General features: G+C 40.0%; 1 pseudogene across 1 annotated transcript in view; it reads left to right on the top strand.

Annotated features, from left to right (window-relative positions):
• Window positions 1-16,801, top strand: part of LOC150089602 (octopamine receptor beta-2R pseudogene) — a 165,884-nt pseudogene extending 149,083 nt beyond the window's left edge. Inside the window, exon 2 of the transcript XR_016546674.1 lies at window positions 16,321-16,801. The product of XR_016546674.1 is annotated as an octopamine receptor beta-2R pseudogene, transcript variant X1 (transcript). The remainder of the gene's footprint in view (window positions 1-16,320) is intronic.
• The last annotated feature ends 8,386 nt before the right edge of the window (window positions 16,802-25,187 follow it).

Here is a 25,187-nt window from a genome sequence, read left to right as displayed (position 1 = left end):
TCAGTTCGCGGGAGGGAAAATTTCTGGTTTACTCGTTCAAGCAGTAGTCGGCGCACGAAGAGCATGCATCGATATACGAACTGTGAGCTGGCAGACATGCACCTAGTGTATGGATTAGCCAAGGGCAATGGACGAGCCGCTCAACGAATTCACGGAGTACGCTTCCCAGACAGACATGTACCGGACCGCTGTTTGCTTGCACGTGTGCATCAACATTTGTGCGATTATGGGTCATTTAGAGGTAACAGGAGTAGTGCGGGCAGACCACGTACAACGCAAACTCCCACCATGGAAGGAAGAAAATGTGTTGAATGCCGTCCAGAATAATCCTACTATCAGCACACGTGCCGTTGCCTCTGCCTTAGGAGTGTCTCGTTGCAGTGTACAGCGTGTCTGGCATGATTCCTTTCATTTCCAAAGGGTTCAGTTACTGCTCCTCCAAGATCATCCTGCACGTGTGGCTTTTGTGCAGTGGTTTCTCCGAGAAAGTGTTCAAGACTTGAGAATTTTTCCAGTCTGTTTTGTTCACGGATGAGGCTTATTCAATCAGCACAATGCTCATGTGTGGGCTCACAACAACCCACACCTTGTGCACCCCCATGCAGCACAACATCGCTTCGCAATAAATGTGTGGTCGGTGACTGCTTAGTCAGCCCATACCTGTTATAATCCCGCATGAACTCCGCTAAATATCGGATCTTTCTTGAACAAGTCTACCAGGGTTACTTGACGATGTTCCAGCAAATGTGAGACGCAACATTTGGTTTCAATATGACTGGGCGCCTGCCCATTATGCAAGGTGTGTTCGTGACCATTTGAACAGGTGTTTTGGGCAGCAATGGATTGGCTGTGGTGGACCCATTGCCTGGCCCTCACGCTCACCTGATTTATCGAGCCTTGATTTCTTTCTGTGGGGGCCCTCAAATCTATCGTGTATGAATCGCCTGTGGAGACGGAAATGGATCTCGTGGCGAGACTCGTCTGCGCTGCTGCTATTGTCAGAGAAACTCCAGGTGTGTTTGACCGTGTCCGCCAATCCATTCTGCGTCGGTGTTACGCATGCATCGCGTCTCATGGTGGAACCTTCGAGCATCTGTTGTAACATCATGAAATGCATCGATCTCGTACTTCATTGTTAATTATGTGAAATAAATGTTTGCCACTAATTACTGTCTTGTGTCATTTCTGCTTCTTGTGCCTGTGCTACTACTTTCCCATGACGTTTCCAGTTATGGGTTCCTATGCGATTCACATTCCTTTAAGGTTTGTACCAATATTTTTGAGACACCCTGTATATGCCAGTACATTCCAGGTGTTCTCTGGTCAGTCTGCCTGTTTTGCTGGACGAAAAAAAAACTTGCTATCCACACCTCAGACTGATTAACTCGGCCATGGAGTGAAAAAAAAAAAAAAAAAAAAAAAAAACCCATTAAAGTTCCTTGCAACGACAGGATTTGAACCCAGGTGTTTTCCTACCGGTGTGGGGAGGATGGTGATGATACCACTGTGTTACCTGTGCAGACTCTGCATTAAAACTATTATATTTAGGCTACCCGAATAAATAAATTCATCTGCCGTGCTGTCTTGTCTGTTAAATGCATGTGTTCTATGGTCGATTTGTCTTTGCTGGACGAAAATCCCGTTTCTGGGTGGGGGGGTGACCTTGCTATCTACACCTGAGACCGACTAACTCAGCCACGGAATGAAAAAAGCCCATTGATGACGCACAAGTTCTTGCGTCATCAATGGGCCGTTTCCACCCAGTGTGGGGAGGACCGTGATGATACCATTGTGCTACCCGTGCAGATAGACTCTGCATTTATGCTGTTAAACTGAAATTCCTGCCAGACTATCCCATGCGGACATCCCTGTTTGAGCCAGGCTGGGGAAAAGCTGCACGACACTTGCCAGACTGCCAATCTTTCATTTGGTATTCTTACCAAAGGGCTACTCAGATTTTGCCATTATGGTAGGCAATGTTGCTGCATCACCAAGGCAACCTCTTTTACCCTAGCTGGCATGCTCAAACTTCTCTTAAGAAATGGTGACACTACTCCATCTGCTACCTACAGCCCTGGATGCCAAGCGATTATTGTACGTTTGTAGAGCGTTTTTTTCCCCAGCAGCTGAGTTTTCTTTCACTCTTATTAAAGTTTTGTTAAGTAGCTCTAGTTTAAGAGAACCCAAGAAGAAGGAAAGCATCTTTTTCTTTAATTTAGCTGGCTGTACGCTTGGCTACCAAGCAGCACTGCTTCCTCCCCGTGCTGGGGTCAGTAACCTAGGTGGTAAAGAGAAATCCCCAAGGGCCAAAAGAAGCCATCATGGATAAAAATAATTATCCAAACTCAAAGCTTTCTAAAACACTGCGAAGAGAAGTAGAATATTATGATGGCCAAACTTCCTTGTGATTCATCCCCTATCCACCCAACCTGTGGGTAAGTTATCACAATTCTTAATTCAGAAAATCTTGGAGTCTATTACTGAATCACCAAAACACTAAATTCATCAAAAGGTGTCATCAGCTAATTGCGGTCTCCAAAGAACTACTCCAAGAACTGAGCAGTCAAAAAGTAATAATTGTAAAACTGATCATGACGAAAAACGATGGAAATCTCACTCCAACTAGATCTGTCATTTAGCATTTCAGACTGGCCATCCTTGATTAAAGCTGGTTATTTAAACTGTTGGATTCGACCTGACAACCAAAATCCTGTTCATTGCTTTAAATGTCAGATATATGGTTATTCCCATCAGGCTTATCAAGGGATGTGAAGAGAACACTCAAGCACATTGCTCAGTCAAACCCCATTTGTCCAAATTGCAAAGGAAGCCATCGAGCCTTTTCCAAAACTTGTGAGCTATGGATAACAAGAAAGAAAATTCAAATACACAAAATTGAAAATAAAATGACATTTCTTGAGGCACGTAGACAAGTAATGTCGACCAATGCCTATTAGTCGTTCTTGTGCATCTCGCACTCAATTGTCTCTACTGCATCTCAAACAGGTGTATCAGTTCTGCCTAACACCTCTCTAGCGAATTGGCTTAAATCTACACTTTCAACCTCTAAAAAATTTAATCCTCAAAAAAAAAAAAAACTAGCAAAGTCACAAATACTTAAATCAGCACCCCTACTGATACCGCATCGGTCCCAGTTGAAAAAAGAACAATTAAAATCTGACTCAGGCTCAAAACAAAATGGAATCTCCGAGCAACAGTATGGATGTAGATGAGCTGCTAGACGATGAGGAACCCATTCTAGAACTCCATGCAGATGATACCATGGATATTGCATGCCCCACATTCCCCAAAAAAACCGGAAAAAATGTCTCGCGTACAAAAAAAAGTCAGATGAATCATCCTCAGGTAAACCTCTAATGATACGTTAATATCATACGGTGGAATTGCAGAGGACTAAGCAGTCATTCTGATAACTTAAGAGTTTTAATAGCTCAATTCAATCCCATGCTTACAGGAAACATTCTTGTCACCTCAAGTTCCACCAAAATTTTCAAATTATACCATTTATAAACGAGATAGGAACTCAATCACCTGCACATGGAGGAGTAGCTATTCTTGTTAAAGCTAACATACCATCCAGGCCGATCCAATTGGGAACTACCCTAGAAGCTATGGCAGCTCGCATTGCAGTTGATACATTATTTACCATCCTCTCCATTTATATTCCATCATCTGCACCTCTCCCAACTCCAATTTGTCTTTTTGGTGACTTTAATGGACACCATCCATTGTGGAGATATGCTACAATGGATAAAAGAGGCAAATTGATGGAGGAATTCATGAATAATGATCGTAATTTATTAAATTCTGGATCTCCTACCTACATCCACCTGAAACGGGTTCTGCTTCTGCAAGACTTGTCAATTTGTTCACCATCCATATTTCCAATAATGACATGGTTGGTATTAACCGATCCAGTTCCAATTATTTGCTCCCTACAAACAGGGCTAACTCCAAATTCCGATCAACACTCCACTTGGCAGTTTAAAAAGGCAAACTGGGGTGGCTATTCTGCTCAAATACTCTTAGACAGATTTTGTTCAAAGACAACATATTGATGATGTAAACATTTACATAACCAATCAGATTCTGACTGCAGGTAGTGCCTCCATTCCAAAATCCACATCATATCGATATCACTGGTGGAACACAGATTGATTAATTGCCAAACAGGGAAAACACTGTGCTTGGAATTATTTCTGCAAGTATCCCACCATTAGTAACCTAATTGCTTTTAAAAGACTGAAAGCAAAAGCTAGAAACTTATGTGTAAAATGAAACGGGATTCATGGATTGCTTTTGCCTCAACCATCACCAAAGACATGGAAAAGAATACTTTTCCATGTCATCTGGAAAAGAATCCAGGCATTAAATGACAGCTCCAATACTTCATTGGAAAGGGAAAGACATTTCTACTCCTGAAAAAGTTGCTAATGCACTAGCAGAATCATTTGCAAAAATCTCACTTTCCAGAACATCAATGCAGGTGCAGAACGGTATAAAATCAACTTCCTCGTGTGCCGCTCATTCCCGTACCGCCAACCCTTTACATTAACAAAACTGTTGTTGTTATTTGGTTTTTAGGAGCATTAGCAACTAAGGCCATATTGCTCTGGGGATATGCGGTGGTCATTCCCTGACCTTTCTACATCCTCCGTATTTGGTGGTCACGGGCTCGAACCCCGGTCTAATCAAGAAGCGTGTGCTACGCACTGCTGCTCCTGGCTACGGAGGTGCCATTAACAGAACTTCAAGAGTCATTAAACACATCTTCCAATAGCACCACAGGTCCAGATGGAGTTCATTACATTATGCTAAAGCATTTACTTGAAGACTTGAGATCCCTATTAATATTTTATAATCGGATCTTCTCTGAAAATACCTATCCTTCTTCATGGCACCATTTGTTCATTATCGCTTTACCAAAACCAGGAACAAATCCTTCCTGTGTTGAAAATACCTATCCTCTTTCATGGCACCATTTGTTCATTGTTGCCTTACCAAAACCAGGAACAAATCCTTCCTGTGTTGAAAATTATAGGTCAACATCTCTTACGAACTGCATGGAAAAATTTTTCGAAAGAATGGTTCATACTAAGCTCACTTACATCCTGGAGTCAAGAGAATCTCCTTCCGGATCATCAGTATGGCTTTCGAAAAAATAGATCAACCCCAGACGTGTTCTTCAAAGCCAAATCTCATATCCACAATGCCTTTGTCGTGAAACATCTAGTCGTGGTCCATAAAATATTATTATGGACCTTTACCATCTGGGACTTGGGGCCATTTGCCAGATATAATTCAAAATTTCCTGCAATTGCATTTTTTTCAGGTCTGATATAAAAACGTACTCTCTAAATCTCGCATTCGGGAAGAGGGAGCCCGCAGGGATCAATACTTGGTCCAACACAGTTTTAAATCTGAGAGCAGCATGACACAAGATATCCCAAAAACTGTTCAAACTTATACAGTACACGGTTATTCAAAATGAAGTCTGGGGGTTTCAAACAATTCCTGTACCACAAAAAACAAACAAACAAGTTTTTTTTTTTTTTTTAGGAGCATTAGCAACTAAGGCCATATTGCTCCAGGATATGCACTGCTGCTCCTTCCCACCTGGCTAGGGAGGCGCCTTCCTGTACCACATGAGCAGACATAGGAAGAAAGAAATATTTACAGAATGCAAGTATAGTAATGAAGTTTTTTTACATACCTCATAAATGTTCAATATGAGAGCCTTTAGTGATCCGGCAGAAATCAACTTGGGAAAAGGAATTCTTCCCACACACTGCTTATTAAGTCAGGAGTGATGCTGTCAATGGTTTTGGTGATCCGATCTTTCAGTTCTGGTATAGTCGCAGGTAAGGGAGGCACAAAAACGTTATCCTTTACGAAACCCCACAGGAAGAAATCACATGGCGTTAGGTCGGGAGACAGAGGCGGCCAGGATTCGATCTGCAATAGTGTTGGTATGCGTCCAACGCCATCTGGTGGTTAGCCGTGCAGCATACCAAACATCCCGAGCGTGGGAACGAAACTTGAGATATTATGAATTCTTTCGAGATGGCTACAAATGATTATGACACATGTGCTTTCCCAAAACAAATTCTGAAACCCCGGGCTTCATTTTGAATAACCCTGTATGTATGCAGATGATCTTACCATTTCCTGTCAATCTCAAAGTATGAATACCATCGAACGGCAGTTTCAACTTGCCATAACCAAAATAGAATCCTGGACTTCATGGAATGGCTACTGACTATCAGAAAAGAAATGCACTGTCACTGACTTTTGCAAGAAACTAGCTCTCTATCCCAAACCTGAATTACAAATAAGCAATACTCCAATCCCACTTGTTAATACCGTTAAATTTCTTGAACTAATATTAACACCGCAAACTAAAGTTCCAAGCACACATCACTTATTTGAGAACTTCTTGTATAAAGCATTTGAATATACTTTGATCGCTCTCATTGATGTCATGGGGAGCTGATCTCTGCTGCAACTTCATAGAAGTTTAATCCGTTCACGGCTAGATTATGGTTGTCCAGTGTATGACTCTGCCAGCAGCACTACTTAAAATGGCTAAATATGATCCATCATAGTACTCTGAGGACTGCGCTGGGAGCTTTCAGGACTTCTCCGATCTAAAGTCTATATATAATGAAGTGCGTGAATCCCCATTACACCTGCATAGAAAACACTACTGCTCTGGCACCTCCATAGCCAGGTGGGCAAGAGCAGCAGTGCATAGCAGACGCTTCTTGATTAGACCGGGGTTCGAGCCCGTGACCACCAAATATGGAGGATGCAGAAAGGTCGGGGAATGACCACTGCATATCCCTGGAGCAATATGGCCTTAGTTGCTAATGCTCCTAAAAACCAAATAATAACAACAACAACAACTACTGCTGCTCCACTATACTGCTAAGATCCAGAATCTACCATCGCACCCAAGTTGAGAGTACTTTTATAACACTTGGTGGGAATCCGTCTATGAGAGCAAGCCATATGAAAATAGACCTGCCTCGCTCAGGATCAAAGGGCTTGTTCAGAGTTGGAATATCAATTTAAATGAAAATTTTCAAGACAACTGCACCTGTTCCACCCTGGACATGTCTGTCTCTGAAGATAAACACTTTCTCCAGTGGGGGGGGGATAATATTATACCTCCCTGTAATGTTAGTTACATTCAGCTCATCTTACTGTGAACTGTAAAATTTATACAGATGGTTCCAAAACTGACAGGTAGGTGCTGCAGCAGTTTTTCCTTTATGTATAAGTTCAGCCACACTACCACTATCTTGCAGCATCTTCACAGCTGAAATGTATGGCATTAAGTTAACACTTAGTAAGATTACTGAGCTTTCCAACTCATCTGCCGTAATTTACACGACTCCCTTAGTGCTGTCTCTGCCATAAGGAAGAATTTCTCCTCTTCTCATCCTACATTGAAACAGATTCATTCCCAGCTATTCTCTTGCACTGTATCCAATCAATCAGTTTTTGCTGGATTACTGGCCATTCTGGCATTTAAGAAAATGAAAGTGCTGACTTTGCCACTAAACATCCTCAACCTGTTCTCTCACAACATCCTCAAGTTCCTTACACAGACTATAAGTCTTTCATTTGCAAAGCATGCTATGACAACTGGTCACAGATCTGGAAAAGTAACACCAACAATAAACTTTACCAGATAAAAGAAGATCCAAAGCTGTGGCTGCCTGGCTTCCAACTAAACAGATGAGAGGAAGTGGTGCTGCCAAGACTCAGAATTGGACACACTCATCTCTTCCTATTATTGGGAGAAAACCCACCCCAGTGCTCATCCTGTCAGATGCAACTTATGGTCCATCATTTTCTGGTTGATTGTCCCTTACATTCAACCATCCGGTCAAACATTTCAGTCACTCTCCATATTGAATATATCGCCCATTTATCTCATTTCTTAGGAAATGAAGAAAATATTGAAGAATTTTTATTGTATCAAAAACATATTGGCTTATACAGAAGCATAATTTAACATCTCTAACAATATGCTTATTATGAATAAACGATGAACAGACACAATTTGGTCTTAGTAGCCCTTGTGTTAAATCCAATACCAACAACAGCTACCTACAACTCTACTCAGCACACCAAACTAACCATTGTAGATTTCTTGCCAGACTATACAAATAGTTCGAAGTCAAACTTGGCTATGGGATCAAGCAGATCTTCCCTGAATGCAGCATATTCACTGCAGAGCCGCATGCATTGCAGAGCTAGCCTTGGATCCAGTCCTGTTCTGGTACAGCAAAGCCTACTCTTCCTTTTTCAATCAGAATTTGATATTCGCTTCTCCTGGCTTCCAGCCACTTTTGGATCTTGAGAAATGATTTGGCAGACACTGCAGCCTAATCAGCAGTAACCCTTTATAATTTCTGCCTGTCAGTCCTCTATACAGTTGGCAGAAAAGTTAATCTACTAAGGGCTGAAAGGAGCAAAGATCGACTATACCAATAGTGACACTTGTGGGATCAATGTCCCATTGCATGATCATTACCCTTCCTATGCTAAAAGACAAAAGGATACAGACCAGAATATATGGCCTCACTTCCTTATAATTCATCCCTTGACTGATCAGCCAGTCAGTAAGCTCTCGCCTTTTCTGATCCAGAAATGTTTAGAGAATGCTGCTGCTGGTTCACCGAAAATGGCTTGCTGACTAAAATTGGGTGACCTGCTTGTTGAAACAACACAAGTACTGTGATAAATTACTTAAATAGAAAACACTTGGAACTCCCACAGACGTGTCCTCTCATGCCTTATACTACTCCAAAGCAGTTATAAAACAGAATGGGATCTTCTACATGTATCTGACAAAATTAAACAAGAATTCTCAGGTCACGAGAATTCTAATTAAAAGGGATGGCTTCCACACAGAAACATCATACTAACTTTCAACTCGCAAAATCCACCAACTTCTCTAAAGGCCAGATATTTGAACTGCCATGTCCAACTACATATACCAAACCCTATCAGATGTTTCAAATGTCAGAAATTCAGGCATTCACAGGCGGTATTTCGAGGGACTGCAGTAGGTGTTTCATATGGATCTAAAGATCATATCCATGCTGAATGTCCTGCACAGTCTTCAGTATCGAAACTGTAGAGGAAATCACTCCCCTTATTCCAAAGACGGTGAAACATGATTCAGAAGTACAAAACCGACCATAAAGTTACCTATCTTGAAGAAAAGAAACAAATATCACCAGTTACAGTAACAGGCACACAGGTATCAACTGTCCAACAACAAAAATGGATAAGTGTTATTGCTACCACTGCAGTTCTTTATCTGCAGATCCTTAATGCATAAAGAATCTGCAGATAAAGGAACCACTAAGTGGCAGTGATCACAGTGTGCTGAAGTGGGATTTACTCAGAGGTAACTACCATCAGGGGTAAAGGGAAGGGTTTTTTGCTTTTATAAAGGCGACTACGGTGGTCTGAGACAGTATTTAAATTCTATACGGTGGGACCGATTGATGATGTTACCAACAGCAAATTCAAAATGGGAGGCATTCAAAGAATTAATCTTGGAAGAACTAGGCTTTAGATACCAACTAAGAAATATTGTTCAGGGTTTGGGCCTAAATGGATGTCAGATGAACTAATGAGACATGTGGCAGAGAAGAAAAATGCATGGGATACATATAAATTAATGGGTAACATGCAAGCCTATGATTGAGATAAGCTGGTCTGTAACCAAGTCACAAAGGAGATTAGGCAAGTGAAGGCAGATTATGAGAAATCTTTGGCAAAGGATGCAAAGAGTTTGTTACCTATGTAAACTCTAGAAGGAAAGGGATGAATTAGATTGGTCCACAGGATTTCTGATGGTTCAACTGTTAATGATCCTGCTCAGATGGCTAATAAACTGAGTATTTTGCATCTACATTCATACATGAGGAGTTATTCAGGGACGGAATGCCAGAGGTGAATTAAACTCTGGCAATGAGTTAGATGATTTTGTAATAACTGAGAGGAAAGTGGAGGAGAAATTGTTGAAGATAAACATAAAAAAAGCACCCAGGGTGGATGGGATCTAGCCAGTTATAGTAAAGGAGGCAGCAAAGGAAGTAAGCAAACCCTTAGCCATAATTATGAGAGCTTCCTTGGACTCAGGGGAGGTACCATGGACTGGATATGTGCAAATGTGAACAAATTCGCAAAGGAGGATTAAAGGGCGACACACATAATTATAGACCTGTTAGTTTAACTTCTGTTCCAGAAAAATTAATGGAGGCACTGGTTAAAGAAGCACTGCAGGATCATCTAGACAAGACTTCAGTTATAGCTCGGACACAGTATGGTTTTGTTAAGGGAAAGTGTTGTCTGACCAATTTGATTGGATACTATGATGCAGTCACAAAAAAACTGGATGCAGGGAATAACTTTGATATTATATACTTGGATCTTAGAAAGACTTTTGATACTGTTGCACATGGAAGACTGCTGCACAAATTGGAGCAGTATGGCATTGGAAGCAAATTGCTGCTATGGATAAAGGGATGGTTGAGTGGGAGAAGACAGAGTGGTAATCAATGTCAGACTAATGTTATTAGTAAAATCCCTCGGGGTTCAGTGTTGGGTCCGTTGTTGTTTTCTGTATTTATAAATGATACTGATTATGGCTTAATGTCCAAGTTTGCCGACAATACGAAGGTTGGCATGGTTGTTAAGGATACTAATGACAGTACGCTGCTGCAACAGGATCTAGAAAAGTTGAGCAGATAGCCTTGAGAGGTGGCAAATGAAGTTTAACGTTGACAAATGTAAAGTACTACATATGGGAAGCAGTAATCCCAGAATAACGTATCAGCTCTGTGGTACTACACTGACAGTGGTAGAGAATGAAAAAGACCTGGGTTCAGAAAACTTGATATCTGCCTGCAGATATGAAGTTTTCTGAGCAGTGCAGATGGCCTGCAAGAGTAGATCATAGTGTCTTGTCAATGATATACAGGAATTTTTCTAGCAGGGATAAGGAGGTGATTATCCCCTTGTATAAGGCAATGGTCAGGGCAACAAGACTAGTGACTGGAACGAAGGGGGTGCCTCCATAGCCACGTGGGCAGGAGCAGCAGTGCATAGCACATGCTTCTTGATTAGACCGGGGTTCGAGCCCGTGATCACCAAATACGGAAAGGTCAGAGAATGTCCACCGCATATCCCTGGAGCAATATGGCCTTAGTTGCTAATGCTCCTAAAAAAACCAAACAAACTGGAACGAAGAGTTGCTGTTACGAAGAAGGGCTTAAGTTTTGCAGATTACAGTGTCTGGAGACTAGGCACCTGCGAGGTGATCTGATTGAGGTGTATAGGCCTGACGTAGCCCAGTGGTCAGGAGTGAGAGTGCATAACACGCATTCCTTGAGTGGACCGGGGTTCATGCCCATGACTACTAAATATGATAAATATTTGTATTGTCGATTTACTGTAAACTCTACTGACTTGGTTGTCCTGCCGGAGTATAAACAGAAAATTTTTATTTATTTATTTATTAAAGCCTTGAATGGTTTGAGCATGCTCAATGCTGATGGAATTCTTCTTCTTGCTCAGAATAATCACTGAGAGGGCATAAATTCAAATGAGGAAAGACAATTGTAGGATAGATATGCAGAAGTTTGCCTTTAATAAATTTAAGGCTGAGCTGGACAGGTATTTGGAACAAACGGAGGGGTGAAATTGGAGCTTTTTTTTTTTGGCTGATGCTGCATGAGCATGCTTTCTTGTATCACATGCCTCTACTAATGCTAGTTCAAACTAATGTTACAGTTCCCCAATATCTCTGTATCAGATTGGGCTCACCAAATCTTAGCTCCATCAGTAAAGTCATTCTCAACGACAACTTCCAATCAAGCTAGTTACAATTCTGCCAGACATGTCTTACATGTCGAAGTCAACCACAAATGCTAAAGATATAGATACAGAAGACAAACTCTCCGTCCATGATCATATGGATACATATGAAAAAGAAGGCTTGGAGGAGCCAATCTTAGAAATACATGATGAGCAATAGATGGATGTTTGTCCATTTTTCCCAAAACAAGAGAAAAAGCTTGAATGATACCAGCAGACCACTATTTGCAAAAAGACAAGATACAAAGCATTCGATAGGAATCTGCCTTCAAGAAACTAACATAACTCCAGAAGTAAACATAGCAGTGAATCGTTACGGTACCTACAGATGATCAATTTCCTTACTGTAGAGCACAGGGTGGAGTGGCTATCCTAATCGACTCCAAAATTCCATGTAAATGCCTCCAGCTGCAAGGATCTTTGGAAGCAGTTGCAGTATGTTCTTCAGTACAGTTTACATTTTTGCTGGTCTCACTTTACCTTCCCCCAAATCAAGGTTATGCAGATCAGCATTAGTTGAGGTATATGATGCAAGAAAGCAGGCTTACAGAGCATCAGTCAAAAAATAATAATAATAATAAATAAATAAAAAACCTTCCCATTTCACCCATCCAGTCACTCCAAATGTTTATCTAGTTCAGCCTTAAATTTATATAAGCTATCAACTTCCACTACAACAGATGGAAGTCTGTTCCAGCAATCAACTACCTGCTGGCTAAAGGCAAACTTCTGCACATCTGTTCTACAACTGTCTTTCCTCAATTTGAATCTACACCCCCTAGGTTCTTAATCTGAGCAAGCGGAAGTATCCCATCAGCATTGAGCCTCCTCAAACCATTCAAGACCTTGTACACCTCAATCAGATCACCTTGCAGGTGCCTAGTCTCCAGATGCTGCAACTTACAGAATTTAAGCCTCTCCTGGTAAGAAGAGATTGCCCTTCTCTGTACTCATTCTACCAACTCTACGTCCTTCCTAAACTGAGGCCTCCAGACGTACAAAGGTATAATCACCTCCTTGACCCTGTTGGCAAAATTCCTATATATCATTGGCAAAACTCCATGGCCTGCTCTGGCTTGATTGATTGATTTTACTAACACAAAAATGACTACGGTCATACTGCACCAAGAAAAACCTGCTCTGGCAGCCCATCTTCACTGCTCAGAGAACTTCATATCCGACTGCAAAAAATACCCCCAGGTCTTTTTCATTCTCTACCTCCCTGAATGTAGTACTATACAGTTGGTACATTTCTCTTGGGTTACTGCTACCCATATACAGTACTTTGCATTTGTCAATATTAAACTTTAGTTGCCACTTCTCAGCCCATTTGCCTAAGTTTTCTAGATCCTGTTGCAGTAGAAGATGGTCTTTACTATTGTTAACAACACTGCCAACCTTTGTATCATCTGCAAACTTGGACATTAATCCTGATCTACCTTCATCGCTATCATTAATAAATACACAAAACAACAATGGGCCCAGCACTAAACCCTGGGGGATCCCACTAATAACATTACTCCATGTAAAGCAGTGTCCATTTATTACCACTCTCTGCCATCTCCCACTTAACCATCCCTTTATCCATTGCAGCAAGTTGCCCTTAGTACCATACCACTCCAATCTGTACAGCAGTCTTCCATGTGCAACAGTATCAAAAGCTTTCCTGAAATCCAAGTATATGATATCAAAATTATTTTTTGCATACAGTTCCTTTGTGACCACATTGTAGTATCCAATCAAATTGGTCAGACAAGACTTCCCCTTAACAAACTCATGCTGTGTCTGAACTATTACTGCAGTCTTGTGTAGGTGATCCTGCATCACTTCTTTAACCAGTAATTCCATTATTTTCCCCGGAACAGAAGTTAAACTAACAGGTCTAGAATTATTTGTGTCACCCTTTGAACCGCCTTTATGAATTGGGGATACATTTGCACATCTCCAGTCAATGGGGACCCCCCTGAATCTAAGGATGCTCATAATTATGGCTAAGGGCTTGCTTACTTCCCTCGCTGCCTCCTTCAATATAACTGGATAGATTCCATCTACCCAAGGTACCCTCCTTATGTTTAACTTCAACAATTTCTCCTCCACTTTGCTCTTAGTTATTACAAAATCATTTAGCTCACTGTTAAGAGTTAATTCTGTGAGAAATTCCTGACAGAATTCCTTATGTGTGAATGTAGATGCAAAATACTCATTCAGTTTGTCAGCTATCTGAGCAGGATCATCGACAGTCAAACCACATCAAGTGGACCAATCTGATTAATCCCCTTCCTTCTAGAGCTTACATAAGTAAATAAGTCTGTTTTTATTTGCATCCTTTGCCAAGGATTTCTTGTAATCAGATTTCGCTTGCCTAACCTCCTTTTTGACTTGATTACAGACTAGCTTATATCTGACATAGGCTTCTGTGTCACCTGCTAATTTATATGTATCCCACACATTTTTATTCTCATCCATTTAGGTCTAAATCTTGAACAGTATTTCTTAGTTGGGAAAAGCCTAGTAGCTTCCGAGATTAATTCCCTGAAGGTCTTCCATTTAGAATTCACCTTTGGTAACATCATCACTTGATGCTACTGTATAGAATTCGAAAACTGCCTGAGACCACTGTAGTCACCTTTACAAAATCCCTTCCTTTACCCTTGATGGTAGTTAATCTTTAAGTTAATCCCACATCAGTAGTCTGTGATCACTGTCACCTAGTGGTTCCTTTATCTGCAACTTCCTAATGCATGAGCCATCACTACTGATAATAAGATCAAGGGTATTATCCCCTCTGGTTGCTCCTCAAACATGTTGCTGTAGAAAACAATCCTCCTATAAATCCCAAAAGTCTTGCTAGTGTGCGAGTGACCATACCACAAGTTCCAGTCAATATCTGGAAGGTTATTCTGATTTACTGGCTCACTATTTCTCTGCACAATTGTTCACTGTACTCATCAGAGTCATTAGGCCTATAACACACCCCTACTCTCATTTTTCCTTTCCCAGTGTTTGCACACCAAAGTGACTCAACATTGGACTGTCTACCCATGTCAACTGGATGCACTTAGATTTTGTGTTTCTTAACTAACAGCATAACCCTCTTCCCTGTCTATCCTTTCTGTACTCATTATCCTGCCAAATTTCAATTCTGCACTGCTTATATCTGTGTGACTCCATTTCTCTGATATCCCCAAAATATCTGCCTACGATGCCCTGATCCACACTTCAAATTTATTTGCTATACTTCTAGCATTGGTGTACATGCAAATATGCATGCACCTGTTCTTACTCTTAGTTACTCTAACAGAGCACACATATTTACTTGTTCCATGATGACTCCCAGCAGCTCTTGAAATCCCCAGCAACTTGTTCTCTAGGCTACTGCTCATTGCAATAGAAGCAGTGGAAGAATCTCTTTTGCCTGTGCCTGCAGCTGCTGTAAATCTTTTTGTCTGTGAATCCCCTCCCCAAGCTAGAAGTTTTCCAACCCACCTAACACTGCCTCAATAGCATCATGAAATCTTGAAGCATTAGTGATATTGTGAAAAGACAGAAGACTGAGGGTAATACAACAGTCACATGATCTGGTAGACTGGTTCGTGATTTAACTGTAGACTCCAAAAAATTAAAAATGATCTCATGAGTCAATGTTCACGGTTAGTCTCAGTTGTATGAAACGCGACCTTTCGTGTCTCAGCATGGTAACGGAAAGTTCACCAAGCATTGCTTTTCCTAAATGTCCTCATGATGTAAACAAGTCTTAAATTGTCCTGGCAATCCCACTGTACTAATTTTAACTCTTTATAATGCCTTTGGGACCAGTTGAAAAACAGGATTAAAGAATTCAGTATGGTCCACTTTCAGAATGAACCATACTGAATTAAATTGGGGAAACTGAATGATGTGTCAAATTCTGGAATTTTAGGTGAATTTGTCATGCATTGTCAAAGTCTTTGCACGAAAAATTAATCTTGTCAATTGGTCAAAAGGGAATCCATATGTTATTCATTTCATTAATAAAAATCCTTTTATTCAATGCTACTGGTGTCTTACACTATTATTTATACATATAGTAAATTACATAACACTTTTGCTTATAGCTCTCTTTGGATCGGTCCATTAGAGAGCATTATAACAGAGTTTAGTGTATATATTTTATTTACTCAAATTCGAGGTGGTTAACTCCTCTCCCATGCTACCTTGTACAGAACCATATCTACTCATTGACTGTTGTTTCATGATTAATTCAATAATATTTTTCTCAATATTTTTGCTTATTAAACATTATAAGCAACATTTTTGCTTATTAAATATTATTGCATCAATAAAAGTTTAACTCTTTTGGTTCAGTTCTTTCGCAACAAATACATTGTGGTAACCTAATTTAAATTTTTTTTACAGATACTCATGTACCTGAAAGCTCAAGCTCCACCCTTAATTGAGGCCTTGCTGAATAGACTAATAGTTCCGTAATGGGATGAAGGAGAAAGCTAAAAACAAACTTAAATTTTCCAAGAAGCCGAATTATTCCAGTAAGAAATCAAACTAACACAAGTATTGTCAACGTAGCCAATGGTCACCTTGATTTGATTTAAAATAATACACAAAATTTTTCCCCAGTTAACTTAGTATCACTTTGCCACTTAAAAATGAATTTGAGTAAAAACAGGCTAATACTTATTCTAAATACATCATACATTCATAATAAATGACAATAAGCTATCAGTTAAAAAAAATAATCCCTTTTAATCAAATGATCTTTTCCCTCAAGTTCTGTTGGACTTTGCAATTCAAGAAACATGAAATGCATGCCAAGGCTGACACTAATTTATACTGCTTAAAAGATAAGTGCAAAAAATTAAAGTAACATATACGAATTTCTGTGACCTAGAATAGATAATATCATACTCAATGCTTACAGTATATAGAGGTGTATGGAGTGATGTCTGTATACGTACGTATATGTAAATATGCACCATGTAACTTACTCCTTAGACCATTAGGCACTGTATTGTATGTAACTCTATTTTTGAAGCTCAAAATAAAAGCAAATAATTATCGTTTAAAATTATGGTGTTCCATTGGTGATTATTCTTGTTACCTCTTACCCCACCCCCCCATGTTCCAGAGATAGGATAAGAGATGGAACTAACTAATACAAAAAACGCATAAAAGGACAGTGTGAAAAGAAAGTTGGGCATAAGTCCAAATATTCGAAAAGGTAATGGCAATTTATTTATAATTTAAATTGATCGATATTAAAAGGCATTTATTTCAGCTTAGTTTAATAATATCTAGTATTAATGTTTTTCAATCAATTTTAAAATTATCCTCATGTGGCACAGTAGTTCTATAAAGATTACATCTCTTTTACAGAATTTCCCAATAATCCCTCTAATATAATTGAAAAGAAGTAGAACCTTTTATAAACCTGTATTATAGACACTAATGTTCACCAATAAGTAAAAAATATTTACAAGTAGGGCAGTGAGTGATTAAAGCAACTTTCAAAGCACCTTCTCTAGAATTAGCAGTTTTCAGAGAATTTAAGTGTTTATTTACAAAGTTATTTATTTTCTGCTCTTCTAAATAAAGAACTAAGCTTTCCAAAAAGAAAGGAAAGGTACCTTTCTTCTTGTATGTAGAACTAACCTACATAACACACTAACTACTAATCTTTTAGTCACTGGTAGCACAGCTCCTGCCTCCATATGGCGGAGCCAGTAATCTGGGGGAAATTTAACTTCTAAGGCTAAAAGGAACAATCAATCATGGTTTATGACAATTACCCAGCACTTGAGCGTAGACGCTCATGTCATGGCATGAATGAAACGGAACGTGATGCACCACTATCTAAGACTACGCAAAAATGAGAATCAGCAGGAATATCCAACATTCCTCATAATTACATTCTCTTTCATCAAAACCTATGAGTGCCCTTTCACCATTTCTAATTTAGAAATGTTTGGAAAGTGTGGCTAGTTCACAGAAATGGTGTAAAGACTCCAAACTGGAGATCTACTAGTTGAAACAGCTAAACATCAGCATTCTCTGGCTCCACTGAAATTGATAACTTTTGGTGAAATACCTGTACAAGTCACCCATCATGCTAATTAAATAGCTCCAAAGAGGTAATAGTAGAGTGTATCTGATGAACGTCATTGAAGATGAGATAGAAGAATTACAAGAGCAAAAAGTCATTCAAGCAAAACAAATAATGACCAAAAAAGATGAACTTGTTCCCACTAGGAACATTATTCTAACATTTAGTACACCAACCTTACCACCATGTGTGAAAGCCAGATACCTTAATTGCCGAGTACGTCCCTACATTCCCAACCCAATCAGATGTTTCAAGTGTCAAAAATTTGGACACTTGCAAACAGTATGTCGAGGGGACACCATCTTTGCCCAAACTGCGGCCCCAAAGCCCATAGGCCCCGAGTGCCAAGCGATAGTGACCTTGCGATTTTTTGTGCCATATATAGAGTGCTCTTACTCAGCAAATAAGGTTATATTTATTTTAGAGTATCTTTTCTTCCTGTTTTACTCAAGTGATTCGTTACTTAAGAGCTTTCAAGTAAGAATCCAGAAAGGAAATTCACCTTTCTTTTCTTATACATATATTTATTTAATCCGTGCTAACCCAACTAACGTCCTCAACCGCTTGGTCACTGGTGGCACAGCTCCTGCCTCCACGTGGCGGGGCCGGTAACCTGGGAGAAGAAAGTTACTCTCCCGGGGCTAAAAGGAGCAAAGATGGACTTAAATAATTTCCCTCCTTTAGAGCCATCAAGCTCAAGATCAGAAATGTCCAACGATAGTGACTCAAACCAACCTAAAAGACTTAGAAGAGAAGTAGAGTGTCAAAACTTCCCTAACTTTCTGGTGATACACTCTCTGTCTACTCAGCCTGTGGGCAAGCTATCACCATTTATGATCCAAAAATACTTGGAATCGATTGCAGGATCACCAAAAATGGTGATGAGACTACAATCAGGAGACCTGGTTGAAACAGCCACCACCAAACATTCTGAGTGGCTATACAAAAACATTTGGTGGGTTTCCAGTATCTGTTACTCTCCACAATACTTTAAATTCATCAAAAGGCATCATCACAGAGTGGGACCTGCTTTCAGTGTCTGAGGAGGAAGTAATACACGAACTTAGTAATCAGTGCGAAGCGCATAATGATTAAAAAAGATGGAAATCTCGTGCCAACTCGATCCATCATTTTAATCTTCAGCACTCCTGATTTTCCATCCACTGTTAAAGCTGTCTATTTAAACTGCCAGATTCGGCCGTACATCCCGAATCCTCTTCGCTGTTTTAAATGCCAGAAATATGGCCATTCTCAGCAGGCATGCAGAGGTGATGCCATCTGTCCTATATGTGGCTCTAAGGACCATACACAAGCCGATTGCTCAACCTCCGTGTGTCCCAACTGCAAAGGAAGTCATCATGTGATATGTGGAAAACTGGGAAAAAAAATTCAGAGATACAAAATAGAACATAAAGTAACATATCCTGAAGCACGCAGACAAATTATGTCCACCATGCCGAGTCAATCTTATGCGTCTTGCACCCGAAGCTATCTGTCAACTGCAACTCAAACAGACATGTCAATACCACCGAACACCTCTTTGGCAAATTGGGTTAAAGAAACCTTATCAGCCTCCAGAAAAGATACTCCTAAACCTAAAAGCAGTGAAGCCACAACAAACACATAAATTAGTATCCCAGTTGATACTCAAAGTTTCACAGGTCGCTGAAAGAATGAAAACCACTAAAGATTGTAAGAAAGCCGACCTCAAACAAACAGTATGGAAGTGGATGTACACCCGGATTATGAGGAACCCATCCTAGAATTGCATGCCAGTGACACTATGGATACTGGTTGCCCTACATTCCCAAAAAAAGACCAGAAAAAATGCCCCGTATCCAAAAAACCGTCAGATGAATCATCCTCAAATAAACCTAAATAATGCATAACACAATACAGTGGAATTGCAGAGGACTAAGCAGCCATTCTGATGACCTAAGAGATTTAATAGCTCAATGCCTACAGGAAACATTCCTGTCACCCCAAGTTTCACCAAAATTCTCCAATTATATGATGTATAGACGAGATAGAAACTCAGTCTCCTGCACGTGGAGGAGTAGCCATTCTGGTTAATTCTAATGTGCCATCCAAGCCGATCCCTTTAATAAAAAATCTAGAAGCTGTGGCTACTCGTATTGCAGTTGGTACATCAGTTACTTTTGTTACCGTTTATATTCCACCATCTCTTCCTCTTCCCCATTCAGAACTTGACAGTCTCATTACACAACTCCAATTTGTCTTTTCAATGACTTTAATTGTCACCATCCATTGTGGGGGTCTGCTACAATGGACAGAAGAGGCAAATTAAGTGAAGAATTTATGAATAATAGTGATCATAATTTACTAAACACTGGATCTCCTACTTACATCCACCTACCTACAGGATCTACTTCTGCAGCTGATTTGTCAATTTGCTCTCCATCCATCTTTCAAATCCTGACATGGTCGGCATTATCCGATCCCTTTAACAGTGACCACTTTCCAATTATTTGCTCAATAGAAACAGTGGTAACTCAAAATCCTAACCAACGATCCAACTGGAAGTTTAGTAAGGCGAACTGGGATGGCTATTCTGCTCAAACCCTCTTAGATAGAATTTATGTCCAACAGAAACATATTGATGATGTAACTACTTATATCACCAATCAGATTCTGACTGCGGCAAATGCGTTCGTTCCAAAATCCAAGACATTTCGTGCTCACCGAAATCACTGGTGGAATGCAGAGTGTTCTATTGCCAAACAAGATAAAAACCGTGCATGGAATTATTTTCGGAAATGTCCTACTACCACTAAATTAATTGCTTATAAAAGGCTTAAAGCAAAAGCAAGACAAATTAGAAGGAAAACAAAACGTGATTTGTGGATTGCTTTTGCATCAACCATCACAAAAGACACTGACACACAGATCATCTGGAGAAGGATACAGGCACTAAATGGCAAATTTGTTTGGCTGCCCTCTCCTATAATTCACTGGAAAGGAAAAGACATTTCTACGCCCAAAGAAGTTACCAATGCATTAGCAGAATCTTTTGCCACCATCTCTGCTTCTGCTTCCTATGCACCTCCTTCCAGAGCATTAAAGATCATGCAGAATGGTATAAAATTAACTTCTCAACATGTCGCTCTTTCCCGTACAACCAACCCTTTACATTAATAGAACTGAAAGAATTATTAAATAGATCTCATAACAGTGCTTCAGGGTCAGATGGTGTTCATCACATTATGCTAAAGCATTTACATGAAGAGGACTTGTGTACCCTGTTGATTTTCTACAATGGAATCTTCTCTGAAAATGTCTATCATTCTTCCTGGCACCATTCATTCATTATCGCCATACCAAAACCAGGCAAAGATCCTACCCTGGTTCAAAATTATAGGCCGATATCTCTTACGAGCTGTGTAGGGAAAATTTTTGAAAGGATGATTTATACAAGACTCACTCACATCCTGGAGTCAGAGAATCTCCTTCCAGACCATCAGTATGGATTTCAGAAGAACAGATCAACGCTAGGCATGCTTATCAAAGCTGAATCTCACATTTGCAATGCCTTTGTAATGAGACATCCAGTCATGGTCAACTTAGATCTTGAAAAGGCATTCAACACTACTTGGCATCATGGTATTATAATGGATCTTTACCATCTAGATCTAAGGGGACAGTTGCCTGAAATAATTCAGAATTTCTTGCGACTTCGGTATTTTCAGGTCCAATGTAAAAACACACTCTCTACATCTCACTTCAAGAGGAAGGCGTACCACAGGGTTCGATACTTAGTCCAACACTATTCGCAATTCGAGTTAGCGATATGACACGGAACATCCCAAAAACCGTTGAAACTTACATGTATGCAGACGATCTTACCATTTCCTGTCAGTCCAAAAGTATGAATACCATTGAACGGCAGCTCCAAAACCGAAATAGAATCCTGGACTTCACGGAATGGGTTATCGACTGTCAGAAAATAAATGCACTGTCACTCACTTCTGCAAGTTACGCGCTCTCCATCCTGACCCTGAACTAGAAATAAACAAAATTCCAATCCCACTTGTTAATACCGTTAGATTTCTTGGACTGATATTGGACAGCAAGCTAAACTTCCAAGCTCACGTCACACCTTTAAGAACTACTTGTCTAAAGCATATGAATATATTTTGATCAGTCTCATCCATGGGGAACTGATCGGTATACCTTACTACACCTGTACAAGTCTCTAATCCGTTCACGCTTAGATTATGGTTCTTCAGTATTATGACTCTGCTAGGGTAAGCACATTAGAACGGCTGAACGTCATACAGCACGGTGCTTTGAGGACAGCCCTAGGAGCTTTCAGGACTTCTCCGATCCAAAGTCTTTATATTGAAGTGCATGATCCCCCATTACACCTGCGTAGGAAAACACTACTGCTCCACTATGCTGCTAAGATCCAGAGTCTACCATCGCACCCCAATTGGGAGTATCTCTATAACACTTGGTGGGAATCGTTCTATGAGAGCAAGTCAAATGAAAATAGACCTGCTTCACTCAGGATTAAAGCGCTTGTTCAGAGTTGGAATGTCAATTTAAATGAAATTTTTCAGGACACAACTGCACCTGTTCCACCTTGGTCTTATGTGTCTGTCTCTTACGATGTGCACTTTCTCCAGTGGGGGAAAAAAATTATACCACCCTGCAATATCAGATAGTTACACTCAGTTCATGCTACTATGAACAACCATGCCTATAAAATTTATACAGATGGTTCCAAAACTGACAAAATGGTAGGTGCTGCTGCAGTTTTTCCTTCATGTACGATTTCAACCACACTACTGCTAGCTTGCAGCATCTTCACAGCTGAATTATATGCTATTAAGTTAGCACTTAGTAAGATTATTGAGCTTTCCATCTCACCTGCCATAATTTACACCAACTCCCTCAGTGCTGTCTCTGTCATAAAGAAGTTCTCATATTCTCATCCTATCTTGAAACATTCATTCCTGGCTATTCTGCTGCAGTGTGTCCAATCAGTCGATCAGGTTCTGCTGGATCCCTGGTCATTCTGGCATTCCTGGAAATGAAAGTGCTGACTTTGCTGCTAAACATCCTCAAAGCGCTCTCTCACAATATTCTCAGACTATAAGTCTGAGAATATTGTGACTATAACTTACACTGACTATAAGTCTGTCATTCATAAAGCGTGCTACGAGAAATGGTCACAGATCTGGAAAAGTAACATCAACAATAAACTTTACCAGATAAAAGAAGATCCAAAGCTGTGGCTCTTTGGCTTTCAACGAAACAGATGAGAAGTGGTATTGGCAAGGCTCAGAACTGGACACACTCACCGTACCATCTCTTCATGCTATTGGGAGAAAACCACCTCAGTGCTCATCCCGTCAGACGCAACTTACGGTTCGTCATTTTCTGGTGGAGTGTCCCTTATATTCAACCATTCGATCAAACACTTTCTGGTCACTCTTTACGTTGAAAATCTCATCTAATTTATCTCATATCTTAAGAAATGAAGCCAATATACAAGAATTTTTCATGTATTTAAAACATATTGGCATGTATATAATTTAACATCTCTAAAGATATGTTGCCTGTAAATAAACTGTGAACAGACACAATTTGACCTCAGTAGTCCTTGTGTCATTAATCCTGATAACAACAACCAAAGCCCATACACAAATGGATTGCACTGCTGAAATGCCAAAATGCCCAAATTGTGAAGGCTAGCATATTCAAAAGCATGTGAACTCTGGTGGGTAGGAAAACAGAACCAAAAATACAAGGTTGAACAAAAGGTCACCTACAAGGAAGCAAGTAACGCTCAACATACCAAAAGTTAACTATGTTGCAGCAACCAAAAAATACCAGTCAACTGCAACACAAACGGCAGTCACAGTACCACCCATTCATCTAAATTTCAGATTTGGCTCGATCAGTGCTATCTTCCCCACAGCCACCACTTACAGACCAATGTAAAGTAACTTGTGCTAGCAATACTCCACTAATAGTCCCTGCAACTGATACTCTGACAGAAACTGCAAAATTGAAAGCATCAGCTCCAAACACTGAAGACCAACCATGCTTAAGAAATATGGATATCGATGGTGGTATCCTGCAAGATAAGTCAATCTTAGATTTACATGCAGAAGACATGGACACTGGGCACCCTACCTTCCCAGAAAAAGAAAGGACGAAACAAGATCAGTTCAAACAGGCTGGATACAAAAAACAGACAGAACCATATACAACCTAAAACTAAAATAATGCAGAACATTATGCAATGGAAATGTAGAAGTCTATGAAGCAGTATTTTTGATATTTATGATCTAATCAAACAGCGTAGTCCAATTATCCTCTGCCTGCAAGAAACCAATCTAACCCCAGAGGTGACTCCAATGATTAAAACCTATAGTATCTATCAATGAGACAGAAGCAATACTAACTCAACAAGAGGAGGTGTAGCCATACTTGTTGACAACAAGATTCCTACAAAACAGATCCCTCTGCAGATCACATTAGAGGCTGTACTGGTACGTATTGTTTTGAGTTTTATGTTAACCGTAGTCTCTGTGTACCTCTCCTAAAACAGAGAATTTACTAGCCTCCGAGTGGCAAGTGATTCTATAGTGCACTTCTCAATTATATTTAGTTTATTACATTTATAGCGATCTTTATCTTTCAGTACTTAATAAGTAGGTTTTGCTAAAAGGACTTGGTAAACTATCAGAAAGGAAAGTCAGCTTTCTTTTTTCTTATTCTCAAACTAACCACCAACCCTACTAATTTATAGCTTCTGCTTGGTCACTGGGTGGCACTCCTCTTGTCTCCTCATGGCAGGGCTGGAAACCTAGGAGTTGGAAGCTACACTCTCAGGGCTAAAAAGAGCAAAACATGAGTAGTAAAGTCACTACTTCCCAAGGGACTTCAGAGAAGAACCCACTAAATCGAACTGCTGAAGGACCTGAAAATCCTGAAAATACTGCCAAAAGGCAAATAAGGATAGACAGTTCCAAACCATCACCAACACCCTTATTCTTAATTATTCACTCCACTGGAGAGGAGACATTAGGAAAGAAATCCCCATTTTTTATCCAAAAAGTTTTGGAAGGACTAGCCGGAACACAAAAAACAGTCAGGCAACTCCAACCTGGGGATTTGTTAGTTGAAACGTCTA

This window comes from Mastigoproctus giganteus, chromosome 2 (assembly GCF_048544385.1).
Source record: "Mastigoproctus giganteus isolate SK-2022 chromosome 2, ASM4854438v1, whole genome shotgun sequence".
Taxonomy (NCBI): domain Eukaryota; kingdom Metazoa; phylum Arthropoda; class Arachnida; order Uropygi; family Thelyphonidae; genus Mastigoproctus; species Mastigoproctus giganteus.
Note: the sequence above shows the minus strand (reverse complement) of the source record. Positions and strands in the feature narration are given on the sequence as shown.